The 18,241-nt window shown below is 48.0% G+C and overlaps 1 protein-coding gene across 2 annotated transcripts in view; it reads left to right on the forward strand.

Moving 5' to 3' along the window:
- Positions 1-18,241, forward strand: part of SENP3 (SUMO specific peptidase 3) — a 120,675-nt gene that overhangs the window by 32,875 nt on the left and 69,559 nt on the right. The gene's annotated exons all lie outside the window — the stretch shown is intronic.

Raw genomic sequence — 18,241 nt, forward strand, 5'->3', positions numbered from 1 at the left:
GGCATTACATTCGGGGTCCTTGACCTGCGCTAATACTCTTTCCCAGTCAAGGCCTTGCGCACTCCTCAACCCATTGATTGTATGCTTGTGCAGTATCGCCTGCTCTAACCTCCGTCTCCGCAGTATACATTAGCTTGCATATCCTCTTACCACATCACAAATCAAATAGGAGCCGTGTGACGCCACCGCTGGGACTTCTCTTATTGTTCCTTATGCCTCTGACAGTCTTCACCATCCTGACATATTGCAAAAGATTGGCCGACAAACGGGCTTGCCTTTCAAGCCTCGCTTCCAATACAGCCCTCCGATTGGCTGCTGTGTGCCACGCGTCACCCGGCCCCTACCGGCACTCCTCATTATCTTTCCCCATGCCCCGGCTCGTATCCACAAGGTCCGGTTGCAGGAGAAGCTAGGTGCCGAGCGGGTGCCAGGCGTTGCGGGTGTAAGACTTCACAGAATTTACGAAGAGCTAAGTAACTAATGCTTTCGCTACTTTCTGGCGCGTAATTTTTACCAGGCTTTCCTCTATCTAATGTCCCCCTACAGGGTGTGCCATTGTCGCCTCCACCCCCTCCCGAGACCTATGGGGCGTGGATCTTTTAAAATACAAGTGAGATCATCATGTCTTGTACATATGTTTAGCGTGTGATTTACAGGCTAGCACTTTTGGCCGTACATTCATGGCCCATTGATCGCTATTCACATGTGTTGTATAACTAGCCACTCTGTCATGTGGCCCTGTTACCTTTTGCCATAGTGCATGCCCACACGTCTGTAATGGCCCCCTGGGCAACTATACAGCGTTTCTTGCACTAATTTATAACCTATGGCACCTGGACCACCTCCAGAACAATATACAGCACCATGTTGCAGAGACTGACCTTGCAAGAAACATTCTTATTCTGAAAGCATAATGTATATGTTATGTCTTACATGTTTGAATGTCTTTTTATCTTTACAGACTACACAGGTTCCTCGTAACTGAGGTAATTCCCACAACTTGTGGTTTGTTTTTCTTGCACTTATTTTTACACCACTATCTCTATTTTAACTTTCACGTCCTCAGGTCAGGGTGGGCCTTAGCGCGCCCATACCGCCGAGGTACACACAACACGGTCCTGAAGAATGCCCAGTAAATCATCAAGGGTAGAAACATGTCGACCCCACTATAAAGTGGAAACTTCCATCATAATCTATGGTAGTTCTCCAACACATCTTTTAACCATGTCGAACTGACCAGTGAATAACATTTTTGTTTGGTACAGTTTAGACCTTTTTTAAATCACTTTTTCACATCACTCACAACAACCAGCTCCGCAGTAATCTGGCGTTGTAGCACACCAGGGAGGCATTCGGCTTCTCCTGGTGGGCCTGATGATGAAGCATGTCACCAACCAGGTTGGTGAGTGAGGGCTTCAAAATAATCCCTACGAGATTTCCAGTGTGTTCTTTGAAGGGATTCTTCTTTACAGTCTTTGCCTCAGTGTTCATACACAGATCTTTTTGCGCATGACACTCCTTTTGTTTGATACATTTAACCCAGGGGGACCGAGAGTGTCTCTAGCCCTCTCTCTCATATTGTTTTCTAATATTGCAATAACTGCGCGGGCCAATTCCAGACAATGTCCGTCCTCTGCAATATCAAGTCTAGTATTCTCATACAAGTCCCCCACTCTTACAACATCCCTCCTTCCTACCTCTTGAAGGATATATCCGTTTGGATAGCATGAATTGGTTGCAGCTTCCACAGTGTGTTATCCCTTACGAATGGGGATCCCTCGCCACCACACTATACCCTCCCAAATCAGCCAGACCAGGTCTCTTGGCAATCCTTGTCCATTCAAAAACAGATCTGTTAAGGTATATTCCACACACATCCCTGCCAGTTAGGGCTTCTTCTGTTTGGGACCTCCTAAAACTAGTACACCTTATGCTGCTGCTGGGTAGCTGCCTAATATAACCTGCATTTACAATGCAAAAGGTCTCACATTTACGCGTGTTTAAGCTATTGGCATTGTAAATGACAATGCCTTTTATTTGTTTTTAAAACTAAAAATAAATACAAGGCATTGTTTTTGCAATGTTAATAGCTCAAACTCGCATGAATGCGAGACCTATTGCATTGCAAATGCTTTTGTTTGATTTGACCACCAGATGGCAGTCACAGCACACACACAACCATTCCCTTTGTAGGTTAAAACGAAACGCTAGTGAAATTTGTGCCAAGATGATTGATCTTGAAAAGGGGCCCCTTCCTCCCTCTAAAAATCGGAGGTGAAACGCTGACTTTAGTGCTCACGAGCCGTTGACCTTTTTAGGGAAAATTTGTGGAGCCTGAACCTTAAAACTGCAGCAGTGTTAACAGGGCATTTCACAAGCCTTGCTGCAGGCTCTGCAGATGGACATGCGTTTCTGATATATGAATTTCATAGAAGCCAGAGTACAAATACTGTTCTACAAACGAGCCACCGTGCTTCCAGCACTGAAGGCATGTTTGTTAACTGAGATTGTCACAGAGCAGGCACGCAAGACCAGGGGTTCAAAAATTCTTTAAAGTTTGTTAAAGATTAGCTAGGATAATTTCCTGAAGTTTTGTATTGCTATTTCAGTGGAGTAACCAAACCATTGTCTGATAACAAGCTGTCGCCTTTGCCAAAGCAGAATGAAAAAAAATAGTGCCTACAGATTAATGAAGGATACAGTGTAACGCCGCTAGTAAAAGATCCAGTCTTGATGGGCAGTCGCAACAGGAGACAGGGCGGCAATAAGGAGGGACTAAGAAGCCTCATCAATCGGAAGCCAGCATTTACCATGGACGATGACGCCAGCCAATGAAAAAGATGGGCGGGGCTTCCACTCCACTACCCTACTACAGCATTCCTTTGAGAGCGAGCAGCGCATGCGCTGCAACGCTAGGCTTGATCTAAAATTAGATCTGGTAACCCCAATCTCCCCTTTATCCTCAGCAGCTTAAGAATGGGCAGCCACACTACTCCTTTTCCCTGATCACACCAATTCACAAAGGAGCCATTCAAAGAAGCGGAATATGGCCAGGGGTATCGGATACATGGTGTTTTGCATCGTATACAGATATCTAATTTTAGCTAATGAAATGCGCCCCATTATAGAAAGAGGAAGTGTCTTCCAAAGGTTAACCGAGCTCTATAAACTCTCCCCCACTCTACCCATATTACGGGCACATTGTTAGCTGAAGTTGCTAGATATCCAAATATCGCACTATCTTCCCCAACCCGAGGGAAGAGCTACTATTTACCCTGCTTGGTTTTGCCACAAATATTCTCCCAGATCTCTCCAATTCCACAAAAAGGCCTGAGATAGTGTTGGATCCCTCAAATACACTTAACACATCCGCATGTAAGAACACACCATGGTTCTGCTCTCTCACCTGTATTTTCCATTCCGCCCCACAGTCGGCCAGCAAGCTGTTTCACCGCCAACACAAAGAGCATGGGCAGTGTCACCCGGCTCTGGTCCCCCTTTTCCACCCCCATTCTTCTGTGACATCCCACCCATTTGCACTCTACCAGTAGGGTCAGTATAGAGCAATTTTGCTCAGCTTATAAAATTAGGGCAACCCCTGTTCACCTCTGGACCACCCAGAGTTAATACCAGCCACATGTCAGAGGCATGGCCCAGATCCAGTGCATACTCTCGTTCAGATTCAACCAGATCTTGTATTGTGTGTCAAACGTCTAATGTTAAACCTTATACGTCTGCCCGAGATTAACCCAATTTAATTCTTATGCACCAGACCACATATGACTACTCTATTTGCCAAAGCCTTACTCAACACTTTGATACAGTATTTATCAACGATAAAAGTCAATGCCTTGACACTTGTGTATGGTCTTGTCCTCCTTCTGCACTAGATCGATCTGTTATCGCTTCTCAGTGTACATGGCCTACTTTCTGGCCTCCTCCTACACTCCCAGCTTTTTTTTTCCACAGAACTTTGTTGGCTTTACCTGGTAAAGGTCGACTGGGATACCGCTTGTGTTCTTTCCCTTACCCATTCCCTCTAGTGCCTCCTTCAGTTCCTGTATCTCATTTGGGCCTCCAACATCTTTCTTTGTGCCTCTAAATCTCCTGAGGCATGCCCCAGCCACATTCTCCTCTATCTCGTGTTCAACTACATTATACTTGTTACCACGCGCAAGGTACTTCCTACATTCCATTTATGTGGTCCTGTGCTATCATCTCCCTCCCATCTTCCTGCCACAATGGTAATGTCTGTTTCTCCTGTCTCAGCAGTCATGTCAGGAGAATAACAGACTTATCTTAATCCCTAAAATATCTGGGCATGTGTTGTGTGTGTGGATACTTGTCCAGCTGAATCCACTTGTCTGCTATTGTCCGTTACAGGCTATGCATATACTCTTGGTCTCCCACAGCTTTAATGTCCAGATCTGCATTTGCCCTCTCTGCATCGACTAATTTCTTCACTTGTCTATTAATTCCAAAGATTCACAACTTACATTCTCATCCAAATGAATGAATGGAGTCTTCTAAAGCGCAACTTAGCCCAAGGGCGTCAAGGCGCATAAACAGGTCAGGTAGAGAATAGTAGACTAGGGGAGATCTTACAGATACGCTTCAGAGAAAAAACAGGTTTTCAGTGCTCTGCGAAACAGTGCAAGAGAGGGTTGCCTTAGGAGCTCGGCGGGAGGAGGGGGGGGGGGTTCCATAATCCTAGGTGCAACCATGGAAAACGCTCCACCTCCCCATTTGGCCTTATTGAACTTGGGTACCTCAAGAAGATTTTTGCTAGAGGAGCGATGAGATCGACAAGGAGCATACGGATGTATAAGTGACCTAAGACCCTCAGCACCTGTACCATGGAGAGCCCTGTAGGCAAGACAAAGAATCTTAAAGGAAATCCTAGATTGAATAGGAAGCCAGTGTAGGCTTTTACGGGCTGCCGATGCCGAGGCACGTCTAGGGAGGTTAAGAACCATCTTTGCAGCCGCGTTCTGAACCATCTGAAGGCGATGGATAAGACTCTTATTAATGCCCACGTAAAGGGCATTACAGTAGTCCAGTCTCGAAGAGACTAAGGCCACAGTGGCCAGTTTCCGGTCCTCAGCGGACAGGTAGTGAGCAATGTTTGAGGACCTTGATGATGCCACAACAGGTGGAGACAGTCCTGCTGACTTGGCGGTCAAAGGAGAGTGCGGAGTCCATCAGAACCCCTAGGTTCTTGGCAAACTGACGGGGGGGGGGCAATCCCTGAGAGAAGCCGGCCACCAGTCATTGGACCAGACATCCTGACAGCTCCCGAAGATCAACACCTCCGTCTTCTCCCCGTTCAGTTTCAGGAAGTTCTGAATCATCCACTGAGACACCGCCTCCATGCAGTTCCTGAAGTTCGAAGCCGAGTCCCAGGCTGCGAAAGAGACCGTTATTTGGGTGTCATCTGCGTATGAAAGTACTTCCAGCCCCAATGATCTAACTATCCTGGCAAGTGGGGTCACATAGATATTAAATAAGGTAGGGCTGAACGAGGAGCCCTGAGGGACCCCACAATGTACAGGCTTCGGGGAGGAAAGAAACTGGCCCAGCTTCACTCTGTTCTCTTTCAGTAAGAAAAGAAGACAGGAGGCTCAGGGCAGGGCCTCCAACCCCAATCTACCTAAGGCGAAAGATCAAAATAGAGGGAGATAGGGTGTCAAAGGCCGCCGTCGGGTCTAAAAGGACTAGAAGGGTGGTGTGGCCTTTATCGACTTGAGAGCGGATGTTGTTAACCATGCCGTTAGAGCCGTCTCAGTACTATGGGAGCTCCTGAAACCGTGTTGGGAGATATCAACAAGGGCTGAGTCCTGAAGAAAGTAGCTGAGATGTTGATTAAGATAGAATTCCAACATCTTTGCTGAGGCAGGGAGGAGTGAAATGGGGCGGAAGTTTTTTCAAGACCCCTGGGTCTAGAGTGTGCTTCTTAAGTAGGGGTTTAACGACCGCCAAATGGAAATACTCCCTTAGAAATAGCACGATTCATGACATTCATGAGGGGGAGAGTCACAACATCCCGGCAGGATTTGCGAACTTTAAGTGGACCGGGATCCAAAGGGGACCTTGATTTGATGTTGTCCAAGAGCTGAATTGTCAGCTCAGGAGTGAGTAAGGGGAAGGACAGAAAACTGGGTGAGGATCCAACAGATGTGCTCGGACTCTGGGTGAAGCCAGAGTGTCAAGAGGAGTCATACTCTGATTAGATCATTCAAGGGAGCTATAGATATCCACGATTTTAGAGTGGAAGAAGACTGAGATGTTATCACACAGATCTTGAGATTCCACTATAGGATCAGCTCCCTGAGGGGAAGACAGGGAATCTATGATTTTAAAAAAGATCCCTGGAAGAGCTGAGGGAAACTGTAATCTTAGAAAAGTGGTCCTTTTCCTCCATAATAGCTAATTTATAATCTTTAAGGAAGAGTTTATGTAATTCCTTCTCTAGGGGATCCAGCTTAGTCCTCCAACGCCTCTCCTGCTTACGACACCTTTGTCTCAGCAACCTAAGTCTGTCCGAGAACCAGGGGGATGAAGGATTCTTTCTTGCAGAGTAATGTTTCTTAAAGGGGGCCAGGATCTCTAATGCCCCTGAGAAGGTGCTTGCCAGTTCAGGAGCAGCAGAATTGGCATCCTGCAGTTCAGCGGGCGTAAGTTTGTTCAGGTAAGGGGATAGGGATTCATTATTGATGTTTTTAAGGTTCCTCCTAAGTTCCCACTTCTTAGTGTGCAGGAGAGGGGGAGATGAGTCCAAAAGAGACTGCTCCAGAGGAACAGCCAGGTGGTCAGACCAGGCGGTCAGACCAGGCTAAGGGGACTGGAGAGCCCACCTTCAACCTGGGGTAATTAGAGAAGACTCCGTCTAGGGTGTGCCCAGCCAAGTGGGAGGGACCTACCACCCGCTGCGTGAGGTCACAGGAGCCCAGTGTGTCCAATAGAGTCTTCGTATCACTTTATTTCATGTTCTCCAGGTTAAAATTAAAATCACCAAGAAGGGTGATGTTGGACCTCTCATCAAATGGCTCTAGTAGCTTGATCATGTCCTGACTGAAGGAGGATCTAGGGCCCGGAGGTCTGTAACACAGTAGACCATAGAAAGAAATGGACGGGGTGGAATTGATAGAAAAATAAAGAGCCTGAAAGGCCTCAGTAGGAGAGACAGAACTCAGTGTGACATGTGAGAGTATCTTTATAAAGGATCCCTAAGCCTCCTCCGTGACGACCAATCCTGTCCAGTCTAGCGAGGGCATACCCAGTAGAAATGGCATGTATCAGGTCAGGCCCCGAAGAGTCAGACACCCAGGTCTCTGTGATTAAAAACCCAAGTGGGTTTCCTAGCAGAAACAAAATCGCTGAAGGCAATATTGTTTTTTATTAGAGACCTGGCGTGGATAAGAGAACCTCTTTCCGAGATAGTATTCGAGCCAGGCATAGGGACGACTGGACAGGGATAAAGCAGACCGACAATTACCATCTCCATACCCACTGCTACCACATCCACAGCCAGTCCCAGTTAACCCCTTCGACGCTGATGACGAGCTGGGCTCGTCATGGCGTAGCCTCCTCGCACGCTGATGACGAGCCCAGCTCGTCACGTATAGTGCGTTTCCGCAAAACCCAGCGTGCGAGCGGAATTCCGCTAGCGCGCATGGTGTTAAAAGAGCTTCCGGTGTAAATGAATGATGGCAGGGCTTTAGTAATGGTTTAAGGGCATACATAAGTTGTCTAGAATAGCATACACCTACTTGTGCGTCGACCATACATGGTCCAGCCTCCCAGGCGCGGACGGGCGCAGACGGGCTGGACTTTGGTGCGACTTTGGCGCACGCCCGCGGCGAGCGTCTGCTGAGCGCGGAAGAAGTCATGAGGATTAAATAGGGCGGCGCCTGTAGGAGAGGCTAGCGCGTGACCCTGAGTCTCGAATGAGGAAGGGACCAACAATCTGAGCCGGCGCCCTCCACAGCAAGCGGGAAAACCCGTGGTGGAACGGGGCGATGGCAAACAAAGTGATCAGTGCAACAAGCAAATTTTGGACAGGTGAGTGCATCAGAGCAAAGATTTAAAATTAGGCAGTAAAGCAGCAACGTTTTAAAAATGCAGCAGAGTGCAACAAACCAAGTTTTAAAATGCAGCGTAAAATGCATCAGACTGTGCTTTGCCCCAACAATGACCACTTATGTCTCTATATAAGCTTCACATTCTCTAGCCCTACTAATTGTGGACTTGTGATTCATCTGACAAAACTGTTCAAAGAAGTCTTGCACCTGGGCAACAAAGACTGCATCCGTTTGGACTTCTGTCCTCCACTTCCCTAAAGGTATTATGGATCTGTGCTGTCAGATTTTGACAGCATAAAGCAGAGGAGAGTATTCCGTAAGATCTATTTAGGTGTGCATCTTTTTCAAACAAATCAACCTTGTCCCACTCATTGCACCAACATATCTATTCTGCAGTAGGATTTGTGTACTGAAGAATTTAAGTAATACACTTGATATGTGTTTGTATCCAAATATCTAATAAATCAAATGCCACCATTATTCTCTCCAACACAGTTTCCATCCCAAGTTCCCCCCCACCCCGTCTGCTAAATCCCCAGATAAACCCTATATATTTTTATTGGCATGTGGTACATCGATAGATTAGTTATATTATAATCAAGACAATAGGGGAAGTAGCAAATTTGATGCTTTCCTTATTCTTCATCGCAAATGTTTGGATATTGACTCTCCCCTACCCTTCAAAACTCGCGAACAATCCCTCGCCTTTCCCCAACGCGTTCCTTCCTGAACCCGATGTCCTAGCGAGTTGCTGTTGCACAATATAATAATTGGTCAACCTTATCGATCTATAGAAGTGGAGTTCTGACTGGGGTACATTGTCAAAGATATAAATCACCCTGCGCACCCATGAACAACTAGTATCTATCAAATGGAAATATTGAAAGTACATTTATTTGGAAAAAAGGTTTGCACGGGGTTCAGTGCACAATCAAAACACGTAAGGCACTCGTATATTTGGACCACAACACAGAAATATATTCAGTTAACATCCTTAAAAGTGCCTAGAAATTAAATTAAGAGATTGAAAAAACCTCAATTCCATTTTTGTTTAGTGAAGTGGTTTAAACATTCGTCTGCTGTATGGCACAGGTGTAGAAGCAGTGTGAGCTTCCTCACATAGTGCAGACAACAGCAGTTCACCCCTCACACAATGCCTACATGGCAACTTGCCTCAACACCCACACTGTAAACTTGCCACACACCCACACTCGCGACACACAGCAAACTCTTCTCACTCACTCACAAACATACACTCGCCTCATTCGCTTGCGCACTCCCACACTGCAGACTCACCCTAAACCAGGACATCTATTACCATTGCTACAGGAATTGTGCGACTCTGGTGAGGACGTCCCCTACATAATGAGGGATTTGCATCACTTGCTACATATCTGCTATAGCATGTATTCTTTGTGCATTTTAATTAAAAATAAATCTCTACTCCACAAGGATCAAAAGTTCCAAAGAACATGAACAGGGTGCTCAACAGTAACAGACACGTTTTATAGGGTAGTTACTTTTTGGAGGTCTGCCTGCTGTATTCAGATGTTACTGGTACTAGGATGAAACCTTTGTTTCAATAGAATAATTAGTGTTAAAGTGACAAAACAGCACAATAATACTGCCACAGAATGTGCTGCAGAATTTGCCTTTTCTTGTGACCTAATTTAATTGGTAATTCCACATAATCTAGTCTGCTGTAGTATTGCTTTCTCCTGCTACTCTTAGAGCAGATTGTATTTAGCAGTTCCAGATATGTCGGTCATCTCACCCAGTTCTGCCCAACAGCCCAATCTTTATCCTTTTGAACTGTTATCCTCTATAATTCTTAAATACTGCATTTTAAACAGCTCAGTGCACCATTATTACCTTGTATACACCATTTTACCCATATACGCTGTAGACCCTTACAAATGCTGTGTCCTAGCAATACTAAATTTGGCTTCAGTCAACACATTGTTTTGTTCTAACTGGTGTTTCACACCCACTTATGTACAGCGCTCTGAAGCTCTATTGGTTAACGTTTGTGCCATATAATACAAATTGATAATTCCAGTGTACTTGCCTATGATGAAGGCAGCGGTAATACAAGCTTTTTTGTGCTTGTGGTTTTCAAGTCCGTCCAACTCAGAGTACGTTAATTTGAGCTACTTACACCACAAACAAAGATTGTTTTTGCTGACGAGAGGTGATAAAACAAGGATAAGTTGATTGTTACCACTGCGCTGTGCAACACACTACTTTTAAGATCTTCTCTGGAGTGTTGTGCAGTATTTTGGGTCGCATCTAGTGCTCAGGTAGCCTGGCTTCTCCCTGCCCAACTAAACCTCTTCCTGGAACATGTGTTCTAGTGACTGACTTGGTAATTGTGGTTCGCTCTGCCTTATAATCCTGAAACCCATGCTTGTACGCTAGGTTTAATCTTGGGTAAATTACTTTACCCAGCTGCAGACCAGATCCCTTCTTTGCCGAGCCATTGAGGTGTACATTTGATGCACGTGAATAGAAGGTTAATGATGTATTAAATATTGTTGTGCTATATCTCATGGTACATGTAGGTAGCCCACTGGAATTCACCTTTTAGGTCAAGTAAGCCACAAGGACCTGCTGTTACATACCAGACAATTGCATGTACCTTGCTTAGTCTTTTTCAGCAGTACCAGCGTGTTGTGAATCAGGAGTTTATCCTAGTGGCCAGCAAGACTTTACTTTGGAGTAGATATGGTGTGGTCACTAAATTTAGGTTCGAGGCATGTGGGCTGCTGAATTCATATCTGTGCATAGATCGCCGCCTAGTGTTGGGTCCGGATGATTGCACATTGTTGTCCTGGAAGAGTCTTCGAAGTATCACGAGATAGGTGGCTCCTCCCCTGGACTACAGTGCGCATGGGCATCGACTCCATCCCCAGATTGTTTTTTTCCGCCATTGGGTTCGGATGTGTTTCGGTTCCCTCTGTCGGAATCGATAGTTGTTTAACTTTCTTTACTTGAGACCAAAAGGTCTTTAGGACTCGCGTCGGTATTGTTTATCGGTCGGGTTGGTTTATTCATCGGCTCCGATCAACTGCTGCCCTTCCGCGTGCTGTCGGTGCGGACGGGCCTACACGACGCTCCAGACTACTTCAACATGGAACGAAGTCCATTTAAGAGGTGCCCAGTGTGTGCCTCAAAGTACCCGCACATCGATGTGCACCCAGTGTGCAACAAGTGCTTGTCGCCGGACCACGACGAGGCCAAGTGTATGGCCTGCTCCAAGTTCCGGTCGAAGAAAACTCTCAAGCTACGTCGGGCCGCAAGACTGCAGGCCCAGAGTTCGGCACCCCCACCGACGAACATCTTTGAAGAGGATGTTGAAGACGACACCATCCAGAATGTCTCGGACTCTAACCCGGCGTCGGAGGGCGAGGAAGACTACGACGCGGAAGACTAAGAGTTCGAGGAAGTCGTCGAGGAGGTAGGGGACGACGGCTGGGCCATTGCCACCGTAGAGGATAGCTCAGAAGAGGAGCTTCCTCACACTGACTCCGGGGCCAGCCAACATTATAAGGCCCAGGTCGAGGGATCGCCTTCGGGCCTTACCCAAGACCTCAATACTCGTCCCACGGCTCCGCCTTCTGGCCCGGCCACTGACATTGGTGCGGCACCCCTCCCGGTCCAGAAACCGAAAGTGAAACCATTGGGGTCGACGCTATCCGTATCGAAACCGAAAGTGCAAGTCGCACTGGTTGGATCGAAGGCTTCAGAGGCCTCGGCGCCGAAGAAATCCAACATGGCCGTCTAGCTCAAGAGCCACGCCAAAATGGCCGATCCGAAGAATCCGGTGTCGAAGCCAAAAACGAAGACGCCCGACGCGGCTGCATCGGCGCCGAAGCTGGTCGACGCTCTGAAGAGTCGCGCGACGCCAAGAAGGTCGATGACCATAAGAAGGCCCCAAAGAAGCGTCAGGACGACCCCAAGTCTCTGGCTGCACCGATCCCGGTCGACAAGGCAAAAGGGGGTGCTGCGTCGGCTCCGAAGACTGCGGCTTTGGTTGCCGACCCGAATCCGGCCTCGGAGGACTCGCTCGAGCCGGTCCGTCCATCCGCCTCACTCACCAAGAAGGTCACGGAGCCCCTTCAGCGTATCCGGGAGGGGGCCGCGGCGCTCGAGCCGAAGGACACTGTGCCGCCCAAGCCTCCACAGAAACCGGCGAAGGCGCAGACGCCGATTCACTTCACGCTGCCGCCAAGGACGGCGCCGAAGGCTTTCACTCCGAAACCTGGGGCCGGAGTGCCCTTGAAGCTGGTTTCTATGCCGAAGGCATCATTGGTGGCTCCAAACCCACGGCACCAACCACTAGCAGAGGAGGAGCGTCGAGAGGTCCTCATCGATGCCAACACAGGCAAGCTCTCTCTCCTTAAACGGAAGATCACCCCGGAGCCAGCGTTGGAGCATTTCCACATCCCACTTAAAAAGAAGTTGGACTCTGCGGGTGCATCTACCCCTATGGAGCCTGCATCTCCACAAGGTCTAGAGCTCTCACCCACTCATTCTAACGCTGGGGAGGGTGACGGAGACTAAGAGGATGAGTATGCTTATCCAGTTTACTCAGACCCAGAAGATGTCAATGAGCCATGGTCTGCCGGGGGCGACCCTGAGGACCCTCATTCAGGACACGAGCCGCAGCTTTTTGCTGCAAAAACTTCCCCAACAGAAGACTCTGCAGCCTTCAACGCTCTAATTGAAAGAGCTGCAGCCAATCATGACGTCGACCTCCATGCAGACCCAGTGGATGTCGATTTTCTTTTTGACACTTTCTCAGTGGCTGAAAAGACTGTCAAGACATTGCCAATGCTCAAAGAAGTGCTAAAACATGCGCCAGAGGTTTTCAAGGAGCCCACCCGGGCAAGAGTCATCAATCCTCGTATTGACAAGAAATACAAGGCAGCGCCCACTGATCCAACGTACATCAAGGGGCAGTTGCCACTGGACTCTTTGGTTGTATCCAACGCACGTAAACGAGCCAACTCACAAACCACGGGTGATGCTCCTCCCCCAGACAAGGAATCAAAGGTGTTTGAGGCTTCAGGGAAACGTATTGCTGCGCAGGCAGCCAATATGTGGCGCATATCCAACACGCAGGCGCTACTTGCACGCTACGATAGGGCACACTATGACACCCTAGAAACCCTTCTACAGCACTTACCAGATCAGTTTAAGGAGGCTGCTGAAATGTTGATTCAGGAGGGGAAGCTTATCACCAATGCCTCAATTAAGTGTGCTCTAGATGTGGCTGATACCGCCTCACGAGCAATAAACACTAGCGTTCTGCTGCGCCGGCATGCATGGCTCAGAATATCAGGCTTTAAACCAGACATTCAGACTACCATCCTAAACCAAACAGTAAATCCAGACCACCTGTTTGGGCCAGAAGTGGATGCCACCCTTGAAAAAATGAAAAAAGACACTGACACTGCGAAATCTATGGGTGCCCTACAGTCCCAGCAGTTTCGGGGTGGTTCCTTTCGCCGCTCCAATAACAGGGGCACCTCAAAGGGTCAAGCGTCACAATCCACGCAATTCTATAAAAGTAACACCCAGTCCTCATATACCAACAAGGGTAGAGGTGGTTACCGTGGCAACAACGTCAAGGGCAGAGGACGTGGAAATAACAGCTCCAGGTCCTCCACCGCCAGCAAACAGTGACGCCTTGTCACTGCCCCCCGACCACACAACACCGGTCGGGGGGAGACTCCAGCATTTCCTGCCCGTGTGGAAGTCCATCACCACGGACAGGTGGGTCAAATCTCTTATCCAATACGGTTATTGTCTGGAACTCACTTCCACTCCACCAAACATACCTCCAAGGAACCGTCCTATGTCCGGCGAGCACTTGCACTTGTTGCAGCAAGAAGTCCAAGTCATGCTGCAAAAAGGGGCAATAGAGCTCGTTCCACTGCAAGAAAGGGGAACAGGGGTTTACTCCCTGTACTTTCTAATCCCAAGAAGGACAAATCCCTCAGGCCCATCCTAGACCTCAGACCTCTCAACTTGTACATTCTGTCAGAACATTTCCATATGCTTACACTGCAGCAGGTTCTCCCACTGCTTCAGCAAGGGGACTTCCTAGCAACTCTGGATCTCAAGGATGCATACTTTCACATTCCCCTGCATCCTTCACACAGAAAATATCTAAGGTTCACCATTCAAAACCAGCATTACCAATTCAAGGTTCTGCCTTTTTGGGGTCACCACGGCGCCCAGGGTCTTCACAAAGTGCCTGGCGACAGTGGCGGCGCATCTAAGACGTCAGAACATCCACGTCTACCCCTATCTGGACGACTGGCTCATTCAAGCAAAGTCGGACAAGTAGTGCGCCGACCACGTGTCCCAAACCATTCACCTTCTGCACGATCTGGGATTCTCACTGAATTACCCATAGTACCATCTCCAGCCCGCTCACATACGGCAGTATCTGGGTGCGACCATAAACACTCTTACGGCTACAGCACAGCCGAATTCAGTGAGGATCAACCGCATTCAATCGCTGATCCAAAGTTTCAGACCTCAACACTCGCTTCCAGCAAGAGTGTTCATGCAGTTGATAGGCATGATGGCCTCCTGCATCTCCATTGTCCCGCACGCGAGACTACATATGCGTCCGCTTCAGGAGTGCTTAGCACGTCAGTGGACTCAGGCTCACGGGCAACTGAAAGACCTAGTGTTGGTGAGCGGTCGGGCATACAACTCTCTGCATTGGTGGAATCCACAAAACCTTTGCAAGGGCCGACCGTTCCAGGAGCCTGTGCCACAGATTGTCCTGACGACGGACGCTTCTCTCCAGGGCTGGGGAGCGCATGTACTCCATTACACAGTGCAGGGACTATGGACACTACAGCAGAAGAAGATGCACATCAATGTGTTAGAACTGATGGCGACCTTCATGGCCTTAAAGGCGTTCAAAGTACATCTGTGCAACAAGGTCGTGTTGATCCGGACGGACAACATGACGGCCATGTACTACATTCAGAAACAGGGAGGAACACACTCTCCGCAGCTGTCTCATCTGGCTCAGAGCATGTGGAAGTGGGCCATTCAGAGGAACATCTTCCTCATGGCAGAACACCTCCCAAGCAAAGACAATCAGATGGCGGACCTGCTCAGCAGGCACAGCCACCAAATGCACGAGTGGGAGATACATCCATCAGTACTCCAGCCGTACTTCCAAAGATGGGGTCATCCAGAGATACACCTGTTCGCCACTAGGGAGAACGCAAAATGCCAAAGCTTCGCCGCCAGGTTCCCACACCCGCAATCGCAGGGCAATGCGATATGGATGAACTGGTCAGGCAAATTTGCGTACGCTTTTCCCCCAGCGCCCCTGATTCCGCTGGTGGCACGCAAGCTCAGGCAACACTCGATGACTCTCATCCTGGTTGCTCCAACGTGGGCTCGCCAACCATGGTACACCACGTTTCTGGAACTGTCCGTGGTACCGCATCAAAGGCTTCATCTCACACCCAGCCTTCTGACGCAGAGCCATGGCGACATTCAGCACCCAGATCCGCAACAGCTCAACCTGGCGATCTGGCTCCTGAGGTCCTAGAGTTTGGCTACCTTAATCTTCCTCCCAATTGCATGGACATCATTCGGGAGGCAAGAAAGCCCACTACTAGAGCTTGTTATGCGGCCAAATGGAAGCGGTTTGTCATTTATTGCGCAAACCACAACATTAACCCACTGGATGCTTCCATTCAGAACATCATCTGTTATCTGTTCCATCTGTACCAGTGTAATTTGGCATATACTTCCATCCGCATTCACCTGTCTGCGATGGCCGCATACCTCCAGAATAGACAACACCTTTCACTTTTCAAAGTGCCTGCTATCAAAGCCTTTCTGGAAGGACTCAAAAGGGTCATTCCACTACGGACACCACCAGCTCCGGAATGGAACCTCAATGTGGTTCTTACGAGACTGATGGGTCCTCCCTTTGAGCCACTACATTCTTGCGAACTGCAGTTCTTGACTTGGAAAGTGGCTTTCTTAGTAGCAATTACATCGCTACGGAGGGTTAGTGAGCTGCAGGCCCTCACAATACAAGAGCCATTCTTCCAGGTTCATGCTAACAGGGTAGTGCTCCGCACTAACCCTAAATTCCTACCCAAGGTTGTGTCTCAGTTCCACATAAACCAAACAATTGAGTTGCCGGTGTTTTTTCAAAATCCTGAGTCACTGGCGGAGAGGATGCTCCACACCCTTGACGTTAAAAGGGCCCTAATGTATTACATTGATAGGACCAAGGATTTTCGAAAGACTAAGCAGCTTTTCGTTGCCTTTGCATCACACCACAAAGGTAACGCTATTTCCAAGGCTGGTATTGCTAGGTGGATCGTGAAATGCATTCAGATCTGTTATGCAAAAGCTAAACGCACTCTTACAATTCCACCAAGAGCCCACTCCACCAGAAAGTTGGGGGCCTCTATGGCCTTCCTTGGAAACATTCCCTTAGAGGACATATGTAGAGCAGCCACATGGTCTACCACACATACATTTACTAAACATTACTGTGTAGACGTGCACTCTAAACAGCAGGCAGCTGTAGGTCAGGCTGTTCTCAAGACACTTTTCCAAACTGCTGCAGCTGGCACGGGCGGCCGCCGCTAATGGAGGGACTGCTATGTATTCTATGCACAGATATGAATTCAGCAGCCCACATGCCTCGAACTGCAAATGCTACTTACCAGTATGCATCTGTTCTTGGCATGTAGGGCTGCTGACATTCATATCGCCCGCCCTCCTCCCCGGCGCCTGTAGCAGCTGCAGTGTTTACATATCATTTCATAGCCTGGTCATCATTCACAAAATTCACTCCATCTCGGCCACAATGGCTAAAAACAATCTGGGGATGGAGTCGATGCCCATGCGCACTGTAGTCCAGGGGAGGAGCCACCTATCTCGTGATACTTCGAAGACTCTTCCAGGACAACAATGTGCAATCATCCGGACCCAACACTAGGCGGCGATCTATGCACAGATATGAATGTCAGCAGCCCTACATGCCAAGAACAGATGCATACTGGTAAGTAGCATTTGCATTACCAAGAGTATAATCCTAGCTGTCCCACTTAACTACGTAGGTGATCCTGGGCAAACTACTTTGGTTACAGCTGAAATTATTTTCCTCAAAGCACTTAAAGATTTAAATGTCACTGTCATGTGACGGATAAAACAAAAAACGCATGGGCTTCTCCATTGCTTGTGTTTATTGGTTAGATATGTAGTTATAAACCTTCTATACCATGCTTTAATCATTTTTATCATTTTAACGGTTTCTGGCATTCCAGCCGTCTTCAGCCCGGCTTGCTTGAATCCCGTCCTCAGAAGCTTGTTTCCGGTCCAGGGAAGACATGGCTTGGCAGTTCGGGCTGGACTGTTCCCATGAGGCACAGGGTCAGACTGATTTGCATGTCTGAACTGGGGTGGCAGAGTGGGCTAAAGAATGATGATGGATTAAATTCATATCTTTTGACTGGGTGTGAGTGTTTGATTCAGATGCTCCGTCCATCACCACCCCCTTTTGTACCGCTTTTGGCCGCCATAAGTGTGGCAGGGTATGCTCAGACGTGAGTCCCTTGCTCACTTTGCCACTGGATTCAAGCAAGCTGGGCTGAAGACGGCTGGAATGCCAGAAACCGGTCCTCGGAAGCTTGTTTCCTGTCCAGGGAAGACATGGCTTGGCAGTTTAAGCTGGACTGTTCCCATGAGGCACAGGGTCAGACTGATTTGCATATAGCCATGTCTGAACTTGGGTGGCAGAGTGGGCTAAAGAACGGTGATGGATTAAACCCAGATCTTTTGACTGGGTGTGAGTGTTTAATTGATTCAGATGCTCCGTTCATCACCACCCCCTTTTGTACCGTTAATCATTTTTATGGCACTGTTGTGCTTCTATACTCTTGATCAGTTGAGGTGTTTTGGGCTCTCCCTGGACCAGTCTTGAATTGTCAGATTTGTTTATTCTTTGTCGAGGCCAAATAAAATTCTGTTAGCTCCTTGGCAGATGATTAGGATGATCACATATATAGTACAATATCTGACCATTATGAATGAAGTTTATAGGTTATCTTAAATTCAAAATGGATTCTTAGTGGTTTGTATTGATCTTAGAAGTATTT

This window comes from Lissotriton vulgaris, chromosome 12 (genome assembly GCF_964263255.1).
Source record: "Lissotriton vulgaris chromosome 12, aLisVul1.2, whole genome shotgun sequence".
NCBI lineage: Eukaryota > Metazoa > Chordata > Amphibia > Caudata > Salamandridae > Lissotriton > Lissotriton vulgaris.